At 43.7% G+C, this 22414-nt stretch overlaps 1 protein-coding gene and 1 long non-coding RNA gene across 2 annotated transcripts in view; one reads left to right on the top strand and one right to left on the bottom strand.

Moving 5' to 3' along the window:
- The window catches only part of LOC309856219 (uncharacterized protein), a 212230-nt gene that overhangs the window by 52723 nt on the left and 137093 nt on the right, over positions 1-22414 (top strand). The window lies entirely within an intron of this gene.
- On the bottom strand, positions 4640-6333 carry LOC309856222. The gene is made up of 3 exons (XR_014307102.1): positions 6179-6333; positions 5546-5766; positions 4640-4765 (listed from the first exon to the last, which is right to left on the bottom strand). It is a non-coding gene; the product is annotated as an uncharacterized lncRNA (long non-coding RNA).

Below are 22414 nucleotides of genomic sequence, written 5' to 3'. Positions count from 1 at the left end.
TCATTTTTCATTTACGTAGATATTTCAGCTATTTTAATTTTGTTGTGTAACCTAGGTCACCTAAACCAAATACCCTGAGAACTCATTCCAACTTGTGTGTCACATTTCATACCATACCTGAGCTTTCCACAGATCACATGGCAGAAAGAGCAGTCACGTGTTTGCAGGGAGCATGGCCCTCTTCGATCAGAGACAGCCAGGCTGCCCTAAAAAGTGGGTGCAGATACGTAGGAAAGGTTCAAGTGCAGTTTCAGAAAATCAACTCATTTCTCTCTCTCTCTCTCTCTCTCTCTCGTTTTCTTTTTCTGTTTATGTGTGTGTGTACTTTTACTTTCAGACTAAACTATCTTGGCCTATTAAGGGGGAGATCAGCAAGCTTTTTCGGGAAATGTCCAGATAGTAAATATTTTTGGCTTTACAGGCCATAGGGTCTCTTCTGAAAGGACTCACTGTTGCTCAAAAACTCACTGTTGAGCTCAAAAGAGCTCAAAATTTGCCACATACAAGATGTAAACAATGGAGGAGGGCCATGTGCCAAACAGACTTTATTCATGGACACCGAAATTAGAGCTTCCATTAATTTTCCCTTGTGGCAAAATAGTATTTTCCTTTTGATTTTTCTTTTTCCCATTTAAAAATGTAAAGACAGTTCTCAGCTCTCAGGCTTTATGAAGACCGGCGGGTAGGATTTGGCTCATGGGCCCCAGTTTGCTGACCTCTACATTAGAGGCATTTGAACCCAGCCAAAGACAACAGTCTTGTATATTGTAATGTTAAAAGTTAGATGTAGAATATTCTTCCAGATTTCCTGCGTTTATGATGGCAGCTTGAAAGGAAACCAATGCTGTGTGCTGGGAACTGTTCTAAGTGTTCTGCAAATGTTTTTTTCATGTTCGCTTTTGGTATATAATACATTCTCATTTCCTAGGGCTGTTTAGTTTGTGAATGTGAAACCTTCAACTTCCTGTGTCAACCTCAAGTAGCTAGGTTTTCCTATTTGTTTAAATTCCTTTAGTGGAGCGCTCGCTTCGGCAGCACATATAATAAATTCCTCTAGTAGACTCTCACCTTGTATTTATTTATCTGAGTTCCAAAGGCTGACCATATTCATAGCGAGAGTTTGGAAATGTAAGTAGTCATTTTCTGCAAAGGAATATATTCTGACCGATTCATTTTACTGAAACTTCCTAAACTATGTACTTTCAGTTAAGTAATAATGAGAGTAATATGGGCTTGGGACCAGGTTCCTCAACCCTGTGGCTTGCATATGTTATAACTGCAAAAATGTGGTTGGATTTTTTTCATGGAGATATTCTAGGCATAGTCCAGAAACTGATCCAGAATGAAATTGATCTTTGTAACCCCTATCTTCAACAAGGTTCGCGTGCTTTTTGTGTATGCAAAAAAAAAAAAAAAAAAAAAAAAAAGAAAAAAGAAGAAGAAGAAGAAATCTGCTTTTTTGTTAGATATTTTCTTTTGCATATTTCATTTTACATCTGACCCAATCGCCCATCAGACTCCTTTCTACTATCGCCATACACATGCCAATTAATCTCCATAGCCTCCACCGTAGTGATTTCTCTGACATCTTGAAATTAATTTTCTCCAAACATCTCATTTGTCTATCCCTCCTCTTGGTAGCACTACGCTCACACAAGACACGTGGGCTTTTTGGTTCGGCATTCTTCTTTTAGGGCTTCTGTAAACCATCACCTGATTGCTCATCCGATGGATATGGAATGAATTTACTAACCAGAATATCTTTTTGTGACCCATAAAATTAATTTATTTCCATCAAGCGAGTTTATTTGGGGAACGGGCCAGCAAGAAACATCTGAATCATAATCACTTTTGGAACAGTCCTTGTACTCCATAAAAACAACATGGACTCAGGCCCGCTTCCAAGGCTCTGGGCTCCCTCCGACTCAGGAGAGCGGAATGGAGCGGCTCCAGCCGCAGAACACGAATGAAGAGAATGCCCTTGGACCTGCAAGATGCTGGGTCGGACAGGCCAGGACACCTGTCAGCAGGAAGGAGCGCAGATCAAGGACATGCCTGGGTGGCCTCCTGATGGAAGCACAGTGTCCTGGAAGAAAGAAAGAGAACCGCCGCCGAAGTCTAAGTAAGCAAATCCGCAGTGTTATCTGGACCCGGCTAGTTCGTGTGTGCTTAATTTGCCGGTTCCTAAAACTGAATAGTGAAGAAAGGAGGTACATGCAGTTGGCACATCTTTACCTGTTTCCAGTGACGTAAGGCTTGGAAGAAAATTGACTAAAAGAGAAGCAGAGTCATGCTCAACAGGAAGCCCATTGGGTTTGCCCTTCGCGCTTCAGCCCCATTATTTCTTGCTTGGTTGCCCTGCTGCGGGGGAGGCAGGGACAGAGCTGATGCCAACACCATTCCTGTTAACCCAGGGGGAGTTGTCTCTGCTGCCTGCTGTACCAGAATTGCCCTCCCGATCCTGCGATGACATTTGGCAGTGCCCTGGTATTCCCTGAGGACACCTTCTGATGAAATTTACCCCCAACACCAGGCTCCCAGGGGGGTTTCATTGCAGCTTGGGTAACTTTCCACTGCCACAACACAGGGGAGCCAGTGGAACCTCTCTCCTGAAGATCAAGCCCGGAGGGGCACCTGGGTGGCTCAGTAGATTAAAGCCTCTGCCTTCAGCTCAGGTCATGGTCTCAGGGTCCTGGGATCAAGCCCCACATCGGGCTCTTTGCTCGGCGGGGAGCCTGCTTCCTCCTCTCTCTGTGCCTGCCTCTCTGACTACTTGTGATCTCTCTCTCTCTGTCAAATAAATAAATAGATTTTTTTTAAAAAAGACCAAGCCAGGGGAATCCTGCATTTTCCCCACAATGTGTCGGGCAAAACAGGAAGCAGTGGAACAATCTGGTCAGCTGATGGAAGTGCCCTAACCCATTTGGTGCACACTTCTTCCTCCTCAGCACTGGGGCATCTTGGCTGGGTCAGTCTCTGTCATACCGCTGGAGGCCAGAAGCACCTCCTGATTAGGTATGACAGCCAAAATTGTCTTCAGGTGTTACCCAGTGTCCCTGGGGATATGGGGACGACATTGCTCCCAGATGAGCACTATTCTCTTGTATGGGGGAATTGTGGGGTTACACATGACCCCTAATAGGATTCCTTTTAGCTCGGCTCCTTTTGGCACACTTGTCATTCCCAATTTTGAAGTATATAAGAGGCAGTCATGTAGGCTCCTCGCTCCATCAAAGCAAAGCAGGTGCTCATTAAAAGTATAATGAGTCAGGATGCCTGGGTGGCTCAGTCAGTTAAGCATCTGCCTTCGGCTCATGTCATGATCCCAGGGTCCTGGGATCGAGCCCCGCATCAGGCTACCTGCTCAGCAGATGGGGGAGAGTCTGCTTCTCCCTCTACCCGCTGTTCCCCCTGCTTATGCTTTCTCTCTCTCTGACAAATAAATAAATTCTTTAAGGAAAAAAGAAGTATGATGAGCTAAAGTACATTTTCTTTTTTTCTGCTAATCCCCTGTCTGTTTCACTGTGTGCTAGTCTAGGGCTGTCGACACTCTTTTCCTGGTAAGTGAAAGACAAGGACTCTTTGGCTTTGGCCGTCCAGTCCTGGCTCAGTTTCAGATCACAATTTCCTTTGCTTAACCGCCAGATCTTAACTTAAGGGCTCCCCCCACAAGACCCTTGTGTTTGGGGTACACTTGCAGGCTCGAATAACTCAGTGCTGGGTAAGCCTCTCTTCTCCTTTCTCTCTGACTGTCTTCACATCTGCCTGTGGCCCTTACTGGCCTTCAGTGATCTCCGAGCCTCTGTTTTAGGTCCTCCACATTCCTTTTCAGAGCCCTCAGTCCTGGGCAGGTCTTTTCACAAATAATCAGTCATGGGCAGCCAAGAGAGGATGTACTTAAGGTAGAGCCTACAGGTGGGAGTTTGGGAATCGGTCGATGTTTAAGTTGTTGTATGAGCCCGAGCAGAATGTCCACGGCCTTCACTATGTCTCTGGAAGCATTTAGGGCACACAGAAAATTCCAGAACCACATCTCCAGATCCTGGCCCCGCAAAGTTTAATGGCATGTTGAGATCCATTAAACAAATGAGCAACTCCTACTTTATACCTTGTCTTTGAGGGAAAGGATTCACTTCATTATCTCAGTAAATGCACATGGAGCCCTATTGAATACTGGGTCCTGCCCTAGGTATTAGGGGCATAGCAGTAGCAAGATGTAAGCAGTACCTACCCTCACGGAAGTTACAATAGCAGGATGAACTAGCTCAAGGAGAAGAGAAGATGGGGCCTGGCACACGTTTCTGAATGAAGCCAGTGTCTTAGATCATTTTTGAAAGTGAAAAATAAAAATATGCTGTGTGAAAAGTTCACAATGAAAGAACCATTCCATGGCTTGGTGTAGATCCATAGAATTGCTAAGGAAAACCAAATATAGGGATCATGGAGTGTAAGAAACCAAATGCACAGAAAGGCACAGTCGCCTTTTGTCTGGAAGGAAACTTACAAAGGACTTTTGCTCCCTATCCTTGAAAGAAGTGTTAAGCTCTGTGGCTTCTTTAGAAAATTTAGAGGCACCATGAAGAATTCCTTGAACTACAAATGCAATTAGAGTAAAGAAGCCTTCAATAATAACACAGAGTTTTGTTTTGACCCTTTTACTGTGCTGCTAGGACATTTGGCGGAGTAGGGCGGCCTCCAAACAACCTGGTTTCTGGGTCATGTTGATCTATCAGCCCTTGGTGATTTTATTCCTCGTGGGGGGCGGCTGTGGAAAAAGGATGCAGAGCATTATTTTTCTTGATTGAATCATATAAAGAATAATATTGCGAAAGATTATTATATAATTGATTCTCCCATTTAAAAAGTATGGTCACAAGCCATTTTCAAAACTAGATTTTTATTTTCCAGTATGCTGCGCCTTGGGCAATATGTGACAAGGCACAATGCCATCTTATCCTACCCATTAATTGTTAATGAGGATATTGTCCAGAAAGAAAGAAAGAAAGAAAGAAAGAAAGAAAGAAAGAAAGAAAGAAAGAAAGAAAAGAAAAGAAAAGAAAAGAAAAGAAAGAAAAGAAAGTTAGGAGCATAATGATTACATTTTAGCTCAGAAAGGCAAACAAAAGAACTAACAGGCTTATTTTAGTTAAAAACAAAAAAAGTCTCATGTCTCTAGACAAGAGAAGAAAGTGCTTAATAGAGATATATGAGAATATTATCTTAAGAGACAGTTAAGAGACTAAGTTTTGGGGAGAACCATTTGATGTACTTGAAAGTGGTTTGATTTTTCCAGTATTTCCAAAATGAATGAATAATACTATTTGTCAAGATTTTTGAGTCTCCTTATTAGCATAAGAGACATCTTAAGAAACTGAGAAGACTTATTGTGAGCCCTGTAACCCACCACTGAGGACTTGGAGAATGGGATAAGCACCTGAAGGCTAAGAGCAGAATTTAGATTCTGAATGCTACCGACCAATGGATGAGAGTCTACCAAAATTATCAAAGGTTTGATTTCTGAGTTTCTAAGAAAACCAGTCATTACCAGTAGGGAGTGTCGGTCCTCTGGAAGGAGTGATGTCTGGTCAGTCTAATATTGTTTTAAGATAAAATTACAGGGGTGTTTGGGTGGCTCAGTCTGTAAGCATCTGCCTTCAGGCCAGGTCACGATCCCAGGGTTCTAAGATCGATCCCCACATCGGGCTCCCTGCTCAGCAAGGAGTCTGCTTCTCTCTCTGTCTGCAGCTCCCCCTGCTTGTGCTCTCTCTGTCAATATAAATAAATAAAAATCTTTTAAAAAATAAAATAAAAAATAAACATACTACATTGGAAGGAGAACAATATGAGAACATCAGGGAAAAGATAACTAATCCATCACCTTACAACCAACAAACACAATTCAAAGCTACTTCGACATATATGTAGCTTCCTACCAGTCGCATCTAGGAATATAATGCAATGCATAAAATATTATTTTATAGTAAGCAACACTAATGATAAAAATACGTCCTGTTGAAATATATATATATATATATACATATATATATATATATATATTATATACACATATATACATATATAGTTTTTTTTGAGAGGCAAATTGTTTGAAGACCTAAAAAGTGACAGAGACAGCAAGTGGATTGTAGATGGAAATGACAATATTGTTGTGCGGACTTACTAATTATGGCTTTTGGAAGTTGCGTTTAGTGGCCATAATACAACTCAGAGCTCTTTTCGGTGATGATCCACTGGATGGAAATCATCCTGGAAATCCCACTGGTTCCGTGTTTTTCTTGGAGGTGGTGGGGAGGAATACCACTGGTGTAGTTAAACCAATTGTTCCCATGCCCCCGACCTCCCCACACGTGACCGCCTTAGCAGTGGGAACATGTGGTCAGGGACTATAGGAACTCGTGATAATGCGGTCTGGGTGGTTATTCTATTTATAACAAATTTCCTAACAAGGCACATGGGATCTGTGATCTCTGCTTAAGTCTCAGGAGAAGTGCTGAAACTGAAAAATAACCTCAAACAAGAGCCCTTTCTCTCTCTCTCTCTCTCTCACTCACAGACACACACACAGACACAGACACACAGTAGATAAATAGCAGAACCTAATTTGTTTATTTCTCCAATACTTTTCTCTTTCCCCCAGACTCTGCCAGCTCCCCCACCAAGGTGGTTAAAATAAACAAACAAACACAACTGTAATCATTACCACCACTCCATCCCAAGCAGTGTGTTTCTAGAACCTGGAACTCCACAAAGGTTGTCTGAGGTTGGTGTCCGTTCGAAAGGCGCTGGTTTCTGTATCTTTGTAATATGTGTCCGCCTCCCTGCAGGAGGAAATGATCCCTATGGCGATTAGGATAAAATATGCTCAATATAGCTGATTTTTCTTTGTCTACGAGCTTCTGTCCAGTGCTCGTGGCATTGACAATAGGCTCCGGGTGGGAAAGGAAAGTTAAGTACCCGGGGAGAGACAGACTGAGGAAGCAAGAAGGAGGCGTCTGGGTGGCCACCACTACCAGATTCCATTTCATTTCTAAAATTGGAATTTCTGTGTTCCTCCATTTGTTTGCATAGGGCTTTCTCATTTTGCATTATTTTCTCTTGTTTTTGTTCTGGAATCCAATGCCAGCCCACTGTGAGGGGGAAGCTTCTAGATAGTGTTTATGAACAGCCGAAGGCAAGCATCAAGTTAAATAGCATATATAGGGCGCCTGGGTGGCTCAGTGGGTTAAAGCCTCTGCCTTTGGCTCATGTCATGATCTCAGGGTCCCGGGATCGAGCCCCGCATCGGGCTCTCTGCTCAGCGGGGAGCCTGCTTCCTCCTCTCTCTCTCTACCTGCCTCTCTGCCTACTTGTGATCTCTGTCAAATAAATAAATATAATCTTTAAAATAAATAAATAAATAAATAACACATACACCTCCGGAGGGATTTGGCTCTTCCTGCTTTGCAGTCTTCACATCACTGAATGCCCTAAACCCTGTTCGATTCCCTCTGTAAGAATGCATTTTTCAGCACTGGAGGTCCTCTGACTTTGGCGAGAGGTTCAGCGGGCAATGCTGACCAAGGCACTGCCAGAGCAAAGTTCAAAAAGCTGGAAATGTGATTTTTAATGCAAATATAGGGTAAGCATGTATCAACAACATCGGATTCATCAATTCATTAATGAGCAGGGCGCCCGATGTGGGGCTCGATCTCAGGACCCCGGGATCATGACCCGAGTCAAAGGCAGACACCCAACCGCTGAGCCACCCAGGCACCCCAGAAACACACTTCTGTAGAGAATTGAATCCCCTTGGCTTGAGTATGACTTGGAAGGGGTACACAGCCATCCTTTATTTACTTGCAAGCATTGTACAAGTTTTACTCACAGGGCCACACAGAAGGCATTCGGGCTAAAGTTTGGTGGCAAGGGGTTTTGATGGGTGTTGGTGTCTGAAATTCCCTCATAATTCTCCCAAAACTCTATGTCATGAAAAGCTTCAGCCACCACAGGAAAACCCCAATATTTAAAAAAAAAAAAAGAGAACTTGTAGGGGAGCTTGACTCTGTGCATTTCTCAGTATGGAAAATCGTCTCACCTCGGCCAGAGGTTCAACCGGCGGTGCGGACCAAGCAGGCAGAAATGGAATCAATTACAGCTCTGGACACAGGCTTGAAGGTGCAGGAGTCAGATTCCAGTTCTGGGCTGACATGTTCACGCAGCTGCCCCTGCTGCAGGCTCGGTTTTGCAGCCATCCAGTGGGGGTGGGGAGACTTCTCTTGCCTGCTCCACGGAAGTGCTGATGTCAAGACAGGTTGTGATAATGAACAGAGCTGCTGTTTGTTATTATCAAAGCTACCCTGCACGGGACGCTGACTGAAGCAGGGGCTTTCTATCCCCAAAGTCAAAGCCTGTAGCAAGCCACACAGCTCTTGGTTATGGCAACCTGCGTCAGAAATACTGTTACTTGCACGCCGGTGCCCAGCGACCCCTTTTTTGGTGCTAACGCTGTCTCAATTTTGTTTGCGGCCACAGACCACCTCTGTCCCACAGATCCTGTTGTACTGGGAGTTCTCGTGGGACCTGGTTCTGGGCGGGGAGCCTTAAGCAAAAGTCTTCTTAGGACAGGGGCGAACTCTGGACAGCTTTTGCTTCCAGGACAGAAAGAAACTGGGCTGGCTGGTGGGATCTTCCCCTCTTCCGGTCCCATTTTCCCTTGGATGCAGAAGCGATGCTTGGAATCTGGAACATGAAAGAGAGACCAAGGGAATGGCAGGCATATGGGTCCAGCTGTGATAGGGAGGAGCTGTTCGATCTGAACACACAAGGGCCCGTCTCCGAACTTCCTGTTCCGTGAAGAAATTAATACCTCTAGGCTGAAGTCACTCAAGTCTGGTTTTCGACTACTTGCAGCTGAACACAACACTGAGCAATGTACAGGCAGCAGTGGGAGAGCTGAGTCTTCCGAGGTAAACTGTAGATTTTGGGCGATGAGCTTGCATCAGTGTACGTTCATACCTGGTAACAAATGTTACCTGATGCACATTGTTGATAACAGAGGATGCTGTGCTTATGAGGGGGAGGGGCCAGGTGGGAAATCTCTGTACCTTCCACTCAATTTTGTTATGATACAAACCTAAAACTTTAAAAGTTCTAGTCTTAGGATACCTGGGTGACTCAGTTGGTTGAGTGTCCGACTCTTGGTTTCAGCTCAGGTTGTGATCTCAGCATCATGGGATCAAGCCCCGTGTCAGGCTCCACTCTGGGTGTGGAGCCTGCTTAAGATTCTGTCTCCTTCTCCCCCTGCCTCTGCCCCTTCTTGGCCTATAAAAAAAGAGAGAGAGAAAGAGAGAGAAGTACACCAAACTTGTGATTCGCAAACTTCCGATTTGCAAACTTCCTTTTCAGCGTTTCGTGTGAGAAATTGCTCGGGAACTTCCAGACACGTCTGTACTCAGCTAGTGGTGTTTTGCAGGAGGCAAGTGAGGCCTGTCTGGTGGGCCTTTTTGGAAAACACCAATCTGTGTGCTATCCAAAACATGTAACATTCGTGCCGAATGACGTCCAGCTAGCACACTGCACAGGTGGGAGAACATACTGAAGAATCCACTATGATCAGGGCACCCTACTGGTTCAGTCGATAAAGCCTGTGACTCTTGATCTCAGGATTACAGGTTCAAACCCCACGTTGGGTGTAGAGATGACTTAAAAATAAAATCTTAAAAAGAAAAAAAAGGAAGAATCCAGTATGATGGAAAACATTTCATTCTTTTAAAAAATTAAAAAAAAAAAAAAGCTTTAAATGTGCAAAAAATTAAAAAAGTAAAAGCTTTAAATGTGCAAAAAATTTTTTTTTTTATTTTTAAAGATTTTATTTATTTATTTGACAGAGACACAGCAAGAGAGGGAACACAGCAAAGGAGTGGGAGAGGGAGAAGCAGGCTTCCTGCTGAGCAGGGAGCCTGATGCGGGGCTTGATCCCAGGACTCCGGGATCATGACCCGAGCTGAAGGCAGATGCTTAATGACTGAGCCACCCAGGTGCCCCAACATTTCATTCTTTAAAAAAAAAATTCTCTTCTTTTTGTTATTGGTAGTTCTATATGTTAGATTTTTTTTTTTTTTTTTTTTCTCCATGGGGTCAAAAAGTACCTAATTATATGACTACAAGTAAAATAGGACACAGAAATAGGGTACTGGCAGTTTTTCCACTTTCATTTGTGTGTAAATTTTTATTTCAATTTATTTAACAAAATTTTGTCTTAATTTTTGTTTTCTGCATGTGTATGAATTTTTAATATAAATGCAGGGATGTAAAGCATTAGTGCAAGTCAAAATACTTCAGTGAACCTGTTTCCACAGCTCAGATTTACAACAATTACAACTAAGCCTGTTAAATTCTTCTGGACCATGCCACCATTTGGGTTTTTTACCAAGTACATTTCTTATTGGCGGCAACTAAATGGTGTTTGTGGCATCTGGATTGTATGGTGGATTCCATCCGTTCACTACACTTTTCTAACTGGGTTGGTTGTCCTACAAGTAAGCACATGTTTTTAATGTCTGCTTTCTGGGCTGTTCCTGTAAGTTTGCTACTCGAATACATTAAACCATTTAAAAAAAAAAAAAAAAGTTAAAGTCTAAAAAGACCTGTATCTGTAGGAGTTTCAAGTTTGATTATTCAACTAATGCCACTTTCGTTATGAAATCCCAGACTCTCTCATTTCTGGTGCCTGGCTTTTCTTATGGAAATGCAATGGCTTTCATAATCCTCTAGGCCCTTCCTCCTAAAAAAAAATCCTTAAAGATGATCTTCAAAGACCAACTCTTCAAAATTGTGTATGTGATTATTACCCTAAACTTGACATGGGGTTACTGTTTTAAATCACTTTGCCTTGTTAGTCCTATAAATTATAGAAATACCTTGGAACTGAAAACATTTTGCCATGCAGATTTAATTGATTCATTAAATTAAAAATAAAAAGAATATTGGCTAAGTTCTAGGTGTTGGGAAGATAAAGTTTAGGGAAGAAGATAGAGTTGGAAAAAATTAATTTCAAAAAGACTGGAAGAAAAGTGACCAAAATGTCTTTGTTGTTATTCTGAATGAGAAGGATCCGTGAGCAATTTCACTTTTTGGGAGAGGGAAGGGTGCTAAAAAGTGGTTTTATTAAAGGTATGAGGATATGACACTTTGCCTTGTTAGTCCTATAAATTATAGAAATACCTTGGAACTGAAAACATTTTGCCATGCAGATTTAATTGATTCATTAAATTAAAAATAAAAAGAATATTGGCTAAGTTCTAGGTGTTGGGAAGATAAAGTTTAGGGAAGAAGATAGAGTTGGAAAAAATTAATTTCAAAAAGACTGGAAGAAAAGTGACCAAAATGTCTTTGTTGTTATTCTGAATGAGAAGGATCCGTGAGCAATTTCACTTTTTGGGAGAGGGAAGGGTGCTAAAAAGTGGTTTTATTAAAGGTATGAGGATATGACCCATTTCACTCAGTGTGGAACATTCTATGGGTTTGGACAAAGCTGTAATGACGTGTAACCACCATTATAATGTCGTACAGAGTAGTTTCACTGCCCTAAAAGTCCCTAACCTATTCATTCTTTCCTCTTCCCAACCCCTGGCAGCCACTGATCTTTCTACTGTCTGCATTTTGGTTTGAAAAATATGGCTACTAGGTCTGACATGGCCCCTGGCACGAAGATAGATAGGTATGGGTCACATTTTTGAAGCCAAAATTACATAGACTTTTGTCAGACCCCCCCCCCCAACCCCACCCCACCGCAGTTCACAGACTGGCAAAGTGAAAGGGGCCTTGGAAATGACGTAGACCAATTCCCTAACTCTCAGATGAGGAAACTGAGTCCCAGACAGATGAGTGGCAGACAAGGATTTGATCCCAGGGCCTGGGCTAAAACTGGTAGTCCTGAAATGTCAAGTAGATTCCTGACACATGGACACAGCATTTCCGGGTTAAGAATCCTGCTAGGAGGAGACCAGCCCTGCACCAGGTGGGGAGCGGGCAGGGGCGAGGGTTGGCGGGGAATGGCCAGGTTAGCAGCCATTGTTTTACAAGTACTTTCTGAGTGGCAAGGACTCTACTGCAAAATGTTTTAAAATCAACTTTACTTTTTGAGGTGTTTTGGGTTCACAGCAAAATTGAGGGGAAGGCACACAGATTTCCTATGTTCCCCCTTCCCCCCACCACATATCAATCCTCCCCCAGTAGCAACATCCCCCACCAGAAGGGACATTTGTTACCAACTCATGAACCTACACCGACACGTCATTATCACCCAGAGTCCGCAGTTGACATTACATTTCACTCAGTGTGGAACATTCTATGGGTTTGGACAAAGCTGTAATGACGTGTAACCACCATTATAATGTCGTACAGAGTAGTTTCACTGCCCTAAAAGTCCCTAACCTATTCATTCTTTCCTCTTCCCAACCCCTGGCAGCCACTGATCTTTCTACTGTCTGCATATCTTTGCCTTTCCAGAATGTCATCCCGTTAGGAATCTCAAAGTCTGTAGCCTTTTCAGACTGGCTTCTTTCACTGAGTAATAGGCATTTAAATTTCCTCGATGGCTTTTCATGGCTTGAAAAGTGCAGAATAGTATTCCCTTGTCTAGATATATCACAATGTATCCGTTCACCTACTGAAGGACATCCAGAGGCTTCCAAGTTTTTGGTCGTTGGGAACGAAGCTGCTACCAACATCCATGTGCAGGTTTTTTGTGTGGATTTAAGTTCGTAGGTTAAGAGTGTTTGGTTCTGTGAGAAACTGCTAGACTGTCTTCCAGAGTAGCTGGGCAAGGACAGCCCAAGAAGGAAGAACAGTGTCCCACCCCCTACCCCAAGAACCCGAAAGTAAATAGTCTTTGTTCCATCAGCCAAGGCACAGAAAGCCAACTTCTTGCTATGATCCAGTGTTCACGAGTGTTTGAGGTCCTGGAGACATGTTATACAAACAACACACAAACAACACGGGGGAGCTCAGAGCTCAAGTTTCAGCTCAGAGCTATTCTGCTCATGGAGAAAGAATCCCCGGAACTATGGTTGTGTGCAGTGGGGGAGGTCCCTAGGATATGGTTTATCTGGGCAGAGCCTGGCTTTACTGGGTACAACCTGCCTGGGTTCCCTCTTGGCCAAACTTCTGGCTTTATCTCTTGATAATACAGTGTGTTTACTCAACCTGCCCTTGTACCTGGGAGTTGTTGTAGGCAGTGGCTGTGTTTTACTGCTCTTATTCCAATCTCTGGGCCTCTATAAAAAGAAGGAAAGTGGGAGGAAGAGGAGGAAGCTGGATCCAACCTTTCAAAAAACAAAACTCATAAAAATCCAAGAGAAAAGAAAAGAAAAAAGAAGTAATTCTTATATTTTAGAAGGAGATCATCTTTTACTAGGTATTGAGGTTTTACGTTTCCTGGCATTTCTTGAACTTGTGGAAGAAAGTTGTAAAAACACCCACCAAATGTCACTGTGAAAAGAAAGAAACACAACTCATGAGACAGGGGTCAATAAAGACCAGGGCAGATATAAATTTTATGTTGCCACAGAACGGACTGCTCCTATCTAAGCGAAAACTATGGCGGAAAGGGAGCCGACATCTTGAAATCCGATGAAAGATAGAGTCGACCCTGCCGGTCCTCCACCACGTCATAAAAAAGATGGTTAACTTCAGATTAAGATGCCATTTACAGACCACAGAAGTCACTCTTTTTTTTCTTCAAATTTTTATTCAAATTCTAGTTAGTTAACATATAGTATAATACTGGTTTCAGGAGTAGAATGGAGTGACTGACTCCATGTTTCCATGGGTTTGCCTATGCTGGATATTTCTTGGAAGGGGAGTCATAGTATAGTATAGTATGGATTCTTTTGGGTCTTCATATGTACTTGTGTATTTATGTATATTCTTCATATATTATTTTCACTTAGCATAACATTTTCAAAATTCATCCACACTGTGTACTTCTTTCTTTTTTATGGCTAATAATTCTCTGCTGTAAGGACACACCAAAGCTTGTTTATCCAGGATGAGATAAGCAACAGGAGGTCAGTGACTCATTTGCCTGGATTGTCAGTGGTGTTTACGATATAGTGTAAAAAAACAAAACAAAACAAAAAAAAACCTTAGTATATTAAGAGCTATATTTAAACAATACAACCTCCTTTGAGCCAGGCCTCCAGACACCCACCTGGTCACCCGAGTGCCAGTTTAGTCATGACAGCTCAAAGAATTTCCCTGATGGGAGTGTGCACTGTTTTTCAGGGAGTTGCGCTGTTTTTCAGGTGCAAAATGTCACTCAAAGCATATAGAAATGTTTAGATATTCAGGGACTGGAATGTTTAAAGTTCTGGCAGAACCAAAGGAGACATACAGATGGCCAATGAGCATATGAAAAGACGTTCCCCACTGTTTAACACAAAGGAAATGCAAATTAAAACAGCAAAGAAATATCACTACATACCCATTAGAATGGCCAAAACCTCAAACACCAACACAGCCAAACAAATGCTGGGGAAGACTGTAAAATAATGAGAACTCTCACTTTTTTTTATCCCAATCTACTTTCAAGCTTAAGATGCATCATTTTTTTTAAGATTTCTTTTTTTTTTTTTTTTTAAGTACTAATCTCTACAACCCAATGTGGGGCGTGAATTTACAACACTGAGATCAAGAGTCACACACTCTACCGACTGAGCCAGACAGGTCCCTTGAGATGCATGGCATCTCATATGTGATGAAGTTCTTGAACCTAGGTGGGGTTCGGTGGGGTGAGGTTCGGAGCCGAGCTAAAGAAAGAATTCTTAAGACGTCTCTGGTGCAAAAAGGTGGTTTATTAGAGCACGGGGACAGGACCCGTGGGCGGCTGCCCCGGGTTGTGAGGGTAGGCATGTTATATACCCTGCTGTTGGGGGAAGGTGAGGGGAAGGGAGGTTTCAGTGGAGTTTTCATATGCTAAAGAAGGCCTACAAGGTGCCAGGATGTTCCAGGCCTGCCGGAGGCCTTGCCCTTGCTGCTGGATCAATGTTGTCTTTAGACCAGCCATTAACATTAAGATAGTTGGGAGACTTTTTGGTGGGGTGTCACAATCCTGCTATCAATCATCTTTGTTAGTGAGATTTCGGACATTTGTAAACCAAGGGAGACTCCTGTCTAGCAGGATTGTGAGCTCTGCAAGTTAACTCTTTGCTTATTGTTCATGGCAGTCCGGGCTGCCTGAGGGATGCTACACTTATGGAGGGGAAAGGGTGAAGACGGGGTGCAAGGCGCCAGCTTTTGCTTTGTCCTCAGCCAGCCTCCTGCTCCCTCATCATATGGATACAGTATATTTTATCATATGGATACAGTATATTTTATATTACCACTTATTTTTAAAATAAAATTATTGATTTAATTATTTGACAGAGAGAGAGAGAGAGAGCGCGTGTGCGCACAAGCAGAGGGAGCAGCAGGCAGAGCAGGCACAGGGAGAAGCAGGCTCCTCGCTGAGCAAGAAGCCTGATGCAGAACTTGATTCCAGGACCCTGGGATCATGACCTGAGCCAAAGGCAGATGCTTCACCAACTGAGCCACCCAGGCATCCCTATATTACCACTTCTAAGAAATCTCTGAACTGTTGTTGTCGTCATTACAAGAATTACAGTGGTAAACATCCTTAAAATCAAGCCTTTGGGAGTATCTACAAGTATTTCTCCAGAGTAGATGTATGAAATTCAATTGCTAGGCCCAAGGATATGCCCAACTCTAAGTACCCATGCTCTTTTTTGCTAGAAGATCAAAGGGTCAGCACCAAGTCGGAGTGCGGTCTGGAGCCAATGTCTTCTGTATGCCCAACTCCACGATGCCCTTGTGCCCATGACCTCATCAAAGATGTGAACATTCAAATGGGAGCGTAGGAAACCAGTAGATTCTGAGAAAGGTTCTGAGGCTTCAGCAAGTGGTGGGGAAGGTTAGATGAAAAGCCAAGAGTGCTGTCCATACATAAGCAAACAGTGGAGGCATTTATCACAAATCCAGCTCCTGAGAGTATCAACTGTGATTAAATGCAAGGGAAGTATAAAGCCAAATTTAAACTTCAAGGTGATGAAGAATTTCATATTAGCTATTAAATGAAAATGCCTCGCTGCATACAGATCAGGAAATTATTAAAACAAAACATTCCAAGCATTGTAAAATGTTTCCAGAGACATCTGAGTCATTTTATAAAAATAGGTTATTTTTCTCTTATGACTAAGAGTTGGTATGAAATGTTAGAAATATAAACCAGAAACCCCTCACTGGGGCCGGTGATACATGACAAGGAATTTCAAGTTCCCTTGAGCAAGTCCCCGATCAAATGGGGGTACTTGTTTGAGCTTTATAACTACCAAGCAGAAAAGGGACATAGGATAAAACCGAGTCCATGACAAAGAGCTGCGCTCAACAGTCATCAAGCACAAAGGGCTCAATCGTAGCTTGCGATTCTCAGCTACATCTTCTGACCTGTAGAAATGGCGCCCCATGGAACAAGGCTCTGGTCTCAACTATTTTATTTCCAGATGTTATGACCTCAGCCCGATCATTCCCTTATCTTCCGTGTCAAGGGTTTGCCGATCTCTACCCTTGTCTATCTCCCAGGATTATAGTGGGCATGAAACTAGGGAACAACTCTGAAAATGTTTTCTCAACGATGGCGTAATGGTCGGTGTTGCTATTATAAAAAGTGGACGTAACGAGCCAGTGGCAAGGCTGAAAGATGGATGGCCTTTTGTCTTGACTGTGTACCAACTACTGTGCTAGTATGTAGCTTTGGGTAGCATCTAGAATAGATACCGGTGGTGCCCCACTTGGATCCCCAAGTGCCGACGCGGAGGCATCGTCCCCCAGCGGCAGACAGCTGTCCCTGTCTTCAGGGAACCACCATGGCCAAGGGGAGTTGCCTTGTCTGGGAGGTCATGCTCCGCCCTCCACCACCACAGCTCCCAATGAGAGGGATCCCACAGGGAGCTTCTCTTGCTTCAGGGTGCAACTCAATGGCGTTCTTCATGCCCTGGAGCTCCCCATGGGGTCAGGCTGGAACTAAGCTTAGACTGAATCCTTGCTTTCCTCCTTTCCCTTCTCTATCGTGTCTCCCATGGTCCTTTTCTCCTAAGAGCACTACTTCGATAATTCCCATGTACCTAAATCCAAATCACAAGTTTTGCTTCTAAAAAATTCACTAAAGACATTATACTTTCTTATCTTCCCTCCACGTGTTGCTCTACAAATCTTCCTCAACTTCCAGTGGGGTTCCATCCTGATAAAGCCATCGTAAACTGAAAATATCAGAAGTCAAAAACACGCTGACTACAGCTAACCTCCTGAACATCACAGCTTAGCCTAGCCTACCTTAAGTGTGCTCAGAACACTTGTAAGTGGCTTACGGTTGGACAAAATCATCTCACACAAAGCCCATTTGCTCATCAAGTGTTGACAATCTCATATAATTCATTAAATACTGTACTGAAGGTGAAAAACAGCCTGCTTTCCTGGGGACACAATGGTTGTCAGCGTATCATTTGCTCATTCTCATGATCGTGAGGCTGACTGGGAGCTGTGGCTCACTGCCCTGCCCAGCATCATGAGAGAGGACCGGACCACATGTCGTCAGCCTGGGAAAATATCTAGCCTCAAAATCCCACGTTCAAGGGCCTTGGGTGGCTCAGTCGGTTAGGCATCTGCCTTTGGCTCAGATGGTGATCTCAGAGTCCTGGGATCAAGCCCCATGTTGGGCTCCCAGCTCAGCAGGGAGCCTGCTTCTCCCTCTCCCTCTGTGATCTCTCTGGCATTTGCTCTCTCTCAAAGAAATAAATAAAATCTTAAAACAAAACAAACAAACAAAAACCCTTCCAAGTACCATGTTCATTGAATGCATATCACTTTTGCACTATCATGAAGTTGAAAAGCTTATGTCGAATCATAGTTCCAGGACGCTCTGCAGTTTTATTTCAGAGCAATTTCTCAACACAAAGAGTTGAAAGTTTGGTCAACGGGCTGTTCTGTGGTTCCTGTGCCAAGACTAGTTAAATATTCATTTTTACACAAAATGTTGCTCTTTATGATGACCTTGGTGGTTCTCATGTTACCCCCGTTCTGTTACGTTGTACTTTTCATGCAAATCGCCTCCCAAGAAATGACTTGAGAATGAACTCCCGTTCTCTCTCTAGATGAAACAAAATTCTTTCTGAGCAACTCAGAGCTGAACAGTGAGTTTTGCTGATGCAACTAAGTCAGAGCCTTGTTGATTCTTCTTCCACTGTGCAAACGAACAAACGTCCTGGGTTTTTTGTTTTGTTTATAAATTGGTTTTTCTTCCTGGCTACCAGGCTAACTTTCTTCAGGTTGGATGAAATCCCCCGGGGCCAGGTCCCTGTGCATAATAGAGTTGCTCCTGGGACCTGCTGGGCTACAGACACGACTACTATTTCGGTCGGGAATGCTTCACCTAGTAACCTTCACATGGGACCTGGTGAAGGGGAAGATAGGAAAATGGTCTAGGCTGTAGCATCTTGTCGGTTTCCCACAATTACCTTGCAATGGCCCATGATAAACACAACAATCCTATCAACGTGTTAGCACATCACATCGTTTCTTCTGGGGACTTGTGAATGTCCTTTGTGCAGTCCAAAGGCGGGCAACACAAGCCTGTGGGGCTAGAAGTCTCTCCTTCGCTGGCTGTTGGGCAAAGGGATTCCCCAAACCTCTGAGCTTCTTGTGAATTTGGCTTGCTTGTGCAAACATGGTTCTCTCTGCTGATAGTCACAAACATTGCTGCAATCCCCTGTCCCTAGGCCAAGAAAGCACAGAATGGGGGGGGGGGAGTAATTCAGAGTTTTATACTTCTCCTGAAACCTAGAGTCACTTTTTCCTTTGTCTCTTTCTTCCTCCAAACTCCAGTTCTGCATGTATTTACTTACTTTACTATGGTGCTCAACGGGTTAACACAGAGGAAACCAAATGGAAAGCTTTGCCTGGGCTTTTCTGCTGCAAACAGTCAACTTGGAGAGATAAGACCCTGCTTGGTTGGATATTGTTACGCACAATTCTTAGATAAAGAAGCCGAGGCTGGTAGAGCTTAACTGATGTTTGGGGTCACCCTGTGGCTACCAGAGGTCAGGCTAAACTCAAATTCAAATCTGATTCCTGGTCAGCCCTCTTTCCACTGCCCCCATCCCCTCGATTCATGAGTAAGGCCTAGGATTGAGAATAGGGAGAATCAGAGTCACAAGAAAAGTCCAGCTAGTGACAGGGGATCTAGAATATGACTGCCTCACAGCTATCAAAGATTAGTATTCAAGGCAGTTTTTCTAATCAGTGAATAAACCAATTCTACTGTCCAGGGATTCTGTTGTGTCCTTCTTTGAGTCAGAAAGGAAGTATACAACAGCTGGACCTCAAAGAATTTGCACTCTTCTGGAAAAGAAGTTTTCTAAAACTAAAACAATGGTTTTAGTTACCAGGTTTAGTTTAGTTTAGTTACCAGGGAGAATTCCCCAAATGCCCAGAGCACTTGAAGCCTAATCACACCACTCATATCTGTACAGAAGACAATTAAAGAGCTATTGCAAGGTGGCGGTGGGGGGCGGGGGAGGCAAGCAGGGGGTCTTGTGTGTTGGCCCAAGTAAACTCTTGGGAGGGTTGTTAATTGCAGGTCGGAGAAGCACATTACATGCGCCTGCCAGCAAATCCATCGTGGTTTTTTTTTTTTTTTTTCTGAAGCAGGAGGACATTCTTCCCTGGCATTTTTATTCTAGTGGATGATTTAAGGTCAAAGGGGCAACTCAAGGTCAAGTATCTGAATAACTAGCAGGAGTTGCTCTCTCTGAGTAAGATGCGCTAGGGAGGTTGGTATTTATGCTGTAAGATGTCTGGGCTGGAAAGTACTAATCGGAGGGAACAGAACGGCTCCTTCTTTCCATTCCACCAGCTAAATATTCAGCGAGCAATCATTCTATCCGGTACTTCGTGAAACGGCTTCGTAGAACATTTCATGCTACACCACCGGTACACTGGATTTCATTCCTTCAGGATTTATGCTACAGTGTTTTTGATTTGAAAAGCTCTTTATTATTTAGACTTAATTCTGCGAAAAATAAAAAGAATGCAGGACTAAATATTGGCGGAGCTGGACTGACAGTGTCTGAAATGTTCTGTGAAATTTCCTCCGGTGTTGCCCAAGCATGTCCGTGCAATAGCCACTCTTCTTTTCCTATCGTAACTTTCCCCCTCACTTCCTTAGGTGCTACATAAATGCAATGAGCAGGCAATACATTTTATCAAAGATGAGCTGGGTCATGGTTCCCAGCAGAGGCTGACGATTCCTGCTTATTCTGGTTTGGGCGAATCCCTGTGTTCGACTCCCCCCACCCCCACACCCCCGCCCCCGGTTCCGAATCCCACTCACTGTAGGAGCCCGGGCCCACTGTTCAGAAACATCATTGGACCCAGAGTTGGACAAAAGGGTCTGGAGTCTAGGACCCCCAGTTTACTACATAGAGTGTGAGGCCCTGGTATTTTTTTTTTTTTTTTTTTTAATTACAATATTTCCCAGGGGATCTGATGACCAACCAGGGTTGGTAACAAGTCGTTTGTCTTATCAAAGTGGACTAAGGCTTTAACCTCCCCGGGAACTTGTGGTAGATGCAAATTCTCAGGTCTCCACCCCAACCCCTCTGGATCAGAAACTCTGGGAGTGGGGACCAGCATTCTGAATACTAATGAGCTCCAGAAGATTCCAGTCTGAGAACCACTGGTTGATCACTAAAGGGGCCTTTTTTCTAGCCCTAAGGGATATTTAGGTTTTAAGTATTCCATAGACATCTGTGATGTCCATGTGGTCTGGGAGGCACTTAGCAAAGAAAACCAAGACCTAGAAAGTTGCATGGCATGACCAAGTTCATAATCATGCGGTGACCCAAACACGGACTAGAAGCCAGGCCTCTCGATCTTCAGAACTAGGGCTTACTCTGCATCCCCCAGCCCCCACCCTTCAGCCTCTGAGGGGTCCAGACGGGGAGAGCTTTCCCATCTCTGAACTCTAAACATTTAGCAGACTCTTAATGGCCAGTTTGAGCGCCAACCAAATTCTGCCTTGCCCTAGTGAGTAACCTTTCATTGAGGCCCCCGGGGGGGGGGGGGGGGCATGCGTCATTGTTTGTACCCTACCACATTGCGGCCTTCTGGGCCAAGCAGCTGCCCCAACTACCCCTACTTCTGCCACCGTGTTCTGTCCTCACCACAGCACTGCTGGTTTAAAGCATGGCTCTTTGAGATGAGACACAGAAATACCACTTAGTGTTAATAGAATGAATTGAGTACACTTGCCTGCCAGCCTGCTTTTTTAAATTTTTTTTATTTTTTATGATTTGATTTTTTTGAGAGAGAGAGACAGAGAGGGAAGAAGAGGAAGAACATGCACAAGAAAGGAGGAGGGTAAGAGAGAGAAACAGACTCCCCGCTGAGCATAGAGCCCCATGCAGGGATTTATTTCAAGACCCTGGGATCCAGACCTGAGCCAAAGGCAGACACTCAGCCAACCGAGCCACCAGGCACCCTGTCTGCATTTTTATAATAACTTTTTCTTTAATATTTTATTGTTGAATGCATTATTTGTGTTTAAAGGTTTTAAAGGTAACAGTACCATCTATTTCCACTTAGAAGTTTTTTGAGGTAAAATTCCCCTAAAACCATCACCATGGCCAAGTAGGTAATATATTCTGATTGGCTATCCTGGGTCATGAGCCCATCCCTGAACCAATCACCATGGCCAGGTAGGTAGTGTATTTTGATAGGCTATTCTGGGTCATGTGTCCATCCCTAAACCAATCACCATGGCCAGGTGGGAAGTGTATTCTGATTGGCTATCCAGGGTCATGTGTCCATCCTTGAGCCAATCACCATAGCCAGGTAGGTAGTGTATTCTGATTGGTTGTCCTGGGTACCAATCCTCATAGCCAGGTACATAGTGTATTCTGATTTGCTGTCCTGAGTACCAATCACCATGGTCAGCTCAGTAGTGTATTCTGATTGGCTATCCAGGGTCATGTACCTATCCCTGAGCCAATCACCATGGCCAGATAGTTTCTGTTTTGTTCTTTTTTTTCTAAGATTTTATTTATTTATTTGACAGACAGAGATCACAAGCAGGCAGAGAGGCAGGCAGAGAGAGAGCAGGAAATAGGCTACCCGCAGAGCAGAGAGCCCAATGTGGGGCTTGGTCCCAGGACCCTGGGATCATGACCTGAGCCAAAGGCAGAGGCTTTAACCCACTGATCCACCCAGGTGCCCCTAGTTTCTGTTTTCTGATTGGATATCCTGGGTACCAATCACCATGGCCAGGTAGGTAACATATTCTGATTGGCTATCCTGGGTCATGTGT

This window comes from Mustela nivalis, assembly GCF_964662115.1.
Source record: "Mustela nivalis genome assembly, chromosome: X".
NCBI lineage: Eukaryota > Metazoa > Chordata > Mammalia > Carnivora > Mustelidae > Mustela > Mustela nivalis.
This window is presented reverse-complemented; position numbering and strand designations above follow the sequence as displayed.